Genomic DNA, 6,000 nt, shown 5'->3' with positions numbered 1-6,000 from the left:
TATTTTTTAAATATTCTTTTATTTATGTAGGTTTAAGTACTGAAATCGTTCCTAAAGTCTAGGGTAAAAATCAAAATCGTCTCCGACCATTTTTTGTTATTAAAATCATCCTCAACATTACAAAACGTTATAAAATCGTTATTTTCTATTTTTTTTGACCAAATTACCTTTAACTATTAATAAAAATAATATTTTAAAAAAAAATAAAATCCCACCCCACCCACACCCAACATCCCTTCGTCTCTCCCTCCACCCCAAACCCACCCCTAATTCCATCATCATCAGTTCCCACTCCCTCACCCCCTCACCTCACTCCCTTACCCCCTCACCCCTGCGTCCAACCCGTGTGCCACCCCTGCGTTCAACCCACGCGCCGCCCCTTCGTTCTTCCTATTTTTTTTCTTTTTTTAATTTTTGAAGAACATATACATAATTGATGATAGATTGTTGCTAATTTTGTGATTATTTTAAAGAACATATACATGAAGAAGGGGGTGAGGGGGTGAGGAGTGGGGGGTTACGGTGAGGGGTTTTGTGACTGCCTCTGCTTCTTCCTCTGCTCTGTTTGAACTTCTGCTTCTGAAATTGTAACTTGATGATTATTGAACTTTTGGATCTGAAAACTGAAATTGTAGTTGATAATTATTAAATTATTGTTTATTAAAATTGATGTGATTATTGAAATTGTTATGCTTCTTCTGCTTCTGATTTTTTTTGTTTTGTGAATGTTGCTGTTAATTTGTTTTGTTATGAGTAATAAATGGTGAGAAAAGGGAGAGGGAGGAGGTGGAAGGAGTAGATTGGGTGAGGGGTGAAGGGTGAGGGAGTGGGCTGAGGGGGTTACGGGAGGGTGAGTGAGGAAGTGGGGTGAGAGAGTTACGGGAGGGGGGAGGGGGGAAGTTTGTTTTAATTTTTTTATATTATTTTTAATTATTTTTATTAATAATAAAGGGTAATATGGTAAAAAAAATAGAATTGAAGTGAAAAATGACGATTTTATAACGTTTTGCAACGTTGAGGATGATTTTAATAACAAAAAAAAATCGGGAACAATTTTAATTTTCACCCCAGACCTTAGGAACGATTTCAGTACTTAACCCTTTATATATATGTTAGCATCAAAGTGAACATCTTAATTTTCAAGAAATAAGAGAAATACTGAACAATCTTCATTCAAAGGTGAGGATTATTGATAAAAATGACTAGGCCATTATTGGTAAATAGCATGGCATTGTTGAAATAATATAACAGGTTCATTTGAAAAAAAAAATTACTGATAACATTGTTATAATTGTTTTGTAAGTAGCTTCTACTAATTTAGTAAAACCTTTTCAGGATTTAAAAACTGTCACATAAATTAAATTTTCTTATTTTGAGTGGGCTATGTAATTATTTATATCCTTTATCAAATTTCTTTAATCTTGTGTCGTTTATCATGATTCATGATTGGATGTCGATTATGAAAATTAAATATATATAAAAAACACATTATTTATATTTATATATGTGTGTAAAACGAAATTTCTAAATTCTTTTAAAAACACAGTTAACTTTGAATGGTATTAGAAGGATGCTGCTGATAGTAACTACACTGAAGATTGAACTAAACGTCCCAGATAACGGTAACAAAGATTACATGTTACAACATAATTAAGATCAAAATGTGTATCCTCACTCATTTATTGTTTAAGCTGAACTAAAGTTTTATGTTCTAATAACATTCAAATAAATTAAGAATAAATATTTAAAGTGATATCAATAAATTGAGGTAATAAACAATTTTAGTTAGTCAAATATGTAAGACAAACAAATAAACAACTTCGCTCTAATGATATGTTTAACCAGTAATTAAGAATAGCTCGTAACTTTTCATTTGCATTAGTTATTGAAAAAATTGTAATAACGGAGAGTCTTAATTTATTTTATTAATCATTTTTTATATTTAAAAGAATAAATGTTTATACGTATATATATTAATTTTTGAAAATATGAAAAAATAAGAGATACAAAATTTTCGTCCATTAGAAGTTAAAGAGAATAAATGAAGCACAAATAGTATAATTCTTTAACATTTTTCGTTTGGGACGTATGGATGACATGGTTAATTAAATGGGATACTAATATAGAAACACTTGAAAACATATTTTTGAAATTTAAACTAACTACCCAACAATTTTTTTCAATTTAGACCTTTTTCTCCTATCCAATCAGGCCAACTCACGAAAATCCAATTTTCAGCTGCAAATTTTTTCGTTATTCCCTTCGCAATAAACATTTAACTATTACTGTGCTTAATTAACTTTAACATAGTCTTTCTCACTCAGATCACACGCTTCCAACACTAAGCACCAATGTCAAGTGTTGCATATTATTGAAGGGTCAACCTATGGTCATGGTTCACTATAACACTTCTGGCAGTTAGCAGAGATTTTGGAATAACATTGTAGCAGTTTTGAACTGTCGCTAAATATTTTGCAGTGGTTATAAAAATGATAACGGATCCCCATAGAGGTGGGGACATGCCTCCCGCCCTCATCTCCGTCACTCATAATCCGTCTCCGTTCTGGTCCCGTTTCCACAACGAATAATGAGGATCCCATATTCGCCGGAGATCGGGGTCTCTGCAGATATCCACAGATTTTTGAATAAAAATTTTAATTCAATTTCAATCTATAATACAATTATATATGTAGAACAATCAAATAATTTAAATTACATCATAATTAAACCAGACTGATTTCTAATTTTCATCAATTCGAAATCATCTTCCAGCAAAATATATACAATTCACAGTATAATAAAATCAAATATACGCATACATTATGTTCATAAAAGGTACACAAAAGATATATAAATCAATCATTAACAATATGTATAAATTAGAATAATATTTACATAATTATTGGACAAAAAAATCAAAACTTTTTGAATGATTATATAATTAAAAGAATGCAAATAGTTTATTGACCATTGATGATGGCAGATCTGAAGAAGATGGACGCAGAAGCATAGCTAGTGATGACAGATCTGAAGATGCTGGTGATGACAGAAGTATGGCTGGAAAAAGTAGAGGCGGCAACGCGGGTGCAGGCAGCGCCAACGCTGTAAGAAGCAAGTATGGAGCGACACCGGCGACTCAGTGAGAGGAAGAAGGTGAGCGACGGCAAGGGAAGAAGGAAGAGGAAGAAAGACGGAGATGATGAGACCTGAGACGCAGTCACGTAATTTAGGTTGGGGTGTGAGACTGAGAGTGAACTGATGAGAGAGTGAGAGAGTGAGACAGAAGCGGCGTGAGAAATTGAGGATTAAGTTTTCTGATTCCATCATAACATATATATATATATATATATATAGGTATTATGCGGGTATCATGGGGCGGGTACCTTTCTCCCTGCCCCTGCCCATTTATTAAATGGATACCCGCCCCCCCGTCCCACAGGAAAAAAATAACCCCCAAACCTGTCTCCCAGCGGGTAAATTCTCGCGAATACCCGCCCCGCCGGGGGAAATTGCCATCTCTAGGTGGTTAAATAACCGCTGAAAGATAAGTCTCGGGCAAACGGTTAGTGACGGTTTATGCTACTGCTAGAATAATCGCCGCATAATATGAATTAGTTTTTGGATAGCTTTTATCCGCTGCCAAAGCTGGCAGCCAAAATGTCTATCAATTTTGTGGCGGTTTGTAACTGCCACTAAATAGCAGCTAAACGAAAACAACATTCGTTTTGCGGCGGTTTAGAACCGTCGCCAGATTCAGTATTCCGGTTACTTTTTCATTATTTTGCCTCTTTTATTTTGTCTGTTTTTCCAACTTTAGTTTATTAGAAATTAATTAAAATAAATAAATTTTGACGAAATAAAAAAAACAAAATATCATAAGAAACTTAATTATGTTGATGAAATTGTCTTAAGTGCACAATTCCTTATAAATTAAAATGAGATAATTTCAAGAAAATAAACATTAAACACTAAAACAAATTAAATTCAAAAGTATATATCTAATTTCGTTGACTGAATGTCATTATTTTTTTTGTAGGTCATGATTGCCAGAAGAAAATGGCCTTGCGCGCGATGAAATCGGTGTACTCCCCAAAGAATCTATCTTTGCAGTAACGTCAGGTGGCAAATTGTCTCCTTGCTGTCGGATTAGATATCTCAAAAGCTTCTCCATCGTCTATCTGTTTGCATTCTCTTCTGCTACCTCAGCCTTTAATTCAGCAATCGTCCTCTAATACTCTTCATTTTGCACACCAGAATCCGACGGTTGTGCAGCAGCGTTACAAAAAACTTGGGTGGGACATGGTCCAACACCTAAGACACGAACTCATCTTGAGTGCTCATTTCCAAGAACTTATGCTAGCGAATCATTTTGTGAAAACTGCTTAGAGGATTTATCTTGACTCTCAATATTCACAATTACTTCCTACAGATATACAAGAAATAGGATTATAATGATTTAAAATTAGCATGATATATATAATAAGAGAAGTTGAAAATTTTCAAACATAACTTACACCAACAACACGCGCATTGGTATAGATATACGAGCCATTTTTTATGAGAGATGGTCCACAACTCTCCTCTACTAATGGGCCTTCCTCGTACTTTCTCCTATAACATTAATATCGACACAATCATATAAGAGCAATGCTAGGGGGCCAGCAACTTTGGTATTTTGTAACCATCAATTGGCCATCAATAATATTTTTAATGGTGTGAGATTACATCCAATGATGAGAAATCACTCATTTTTCTTTTGATGGTTAAGTGGTGGCCAAAAAATACAAAAGTTGCTGGCTCCCTAAACTTTTTCATCATATAAATAACACCACCATATTTAGGAAAATGAAGCAAAATCTTAAAACAAATAATTATTTATTACCTTTTCCTCTTTTCGTCTTGCCAATATTTTGGAGTCCCCCAGTATGTGTGTAAAAGATTTAAAATGTTTTGTTTACACTTTTTCTATGAAACTGGGATGTTGATTATAAAATTTATGGAGTCTTTTATGTAGATATACATATGTTTTAAGAGAAATAATAAAAAATACCATTTATTACCTTTGTTTCTTCCTTCAAGTGATATTCAAGGAACCATTTCTAGTGATTTTCTTCTATTCTTGATGGGTGATGCTTAACATTTTCTTAAAGTGTCTTTATTTCTTTGTAAAACTTATGATACAAGTTATGTCTTGTATATTTCCAGTTCTTTCCTATCCTTTGTATAATTTTTCACTTTATTTTTCCTCAGGCATCATCCTCATAGTGAAAGACCCGCTGTAATTATTTGCCATTGTCAGTAACCAAAACCAAACAACAAGCATAAAACTATGGTAATGTGAAGAATATCAATAATAAAAAAAGGCTAGTTTAAAATGAACCGGTATAAAAAAAACAAGAATCTAGATGCCATTTAGTCGCAATGACATATGAGATACAAATGCTGATTTAAATATGTGAAACACAAAATATAGATAATTTAACTAGCAATATAATTTACCCATAGAAAAGTTTTTACCTCTCAAAAAATTGATAACTGAATTGCCTTAATATGTCAACACTAAAACATCTACATTAACCATGTTGTATGCATGTTCTTTGTTAGTTTTGTTTGCTGTCTTCCAACTCTCTTCACATATGAAAAATTGGAAATAGTCAACACCCAAACTCCCTAAAAATTAATAATCCAACTGCCTATCCAATTAGTTGCAACTCTTTGTTAAATTAAGAGTATAATCTTTGTATTTAGATGAAGTGCTATAGCTTCTTTGACACTAAGCTCAAACTATTTTCTCACGCTATCCTCTAAGAAATATATATATATATATATATATATATATATATATATATATATATATATATATATATATATATATATATATATATATATAAAATCACGATAATCGTTTCACAAAAGATACATAGAAGTAAAGGACTTTAAAAAAAAACATGAACAAAAATAGGAGAAACAAAGTTTATCAATGACAGTAACTTTTCAATA

Source organism: Arachis hypogaea, chromosome 8, assembly GCF_003086295.3.
Source record: "Arachis hypogaea cultivar Tifrunner chromosome 8, arahy.Tifrunner.gnm2.J5K5, whole genome shotgun sequence".
NCBI classification, from domain to species: Eukaryota; Viridiplantae; Streptophyta; class Magnoliopsida; order Fabales; family Fabaceae; genus Arachis; species Arachis hypogaea.
This window is presented reverse-complemented; position numbering follows the sequence as displayed.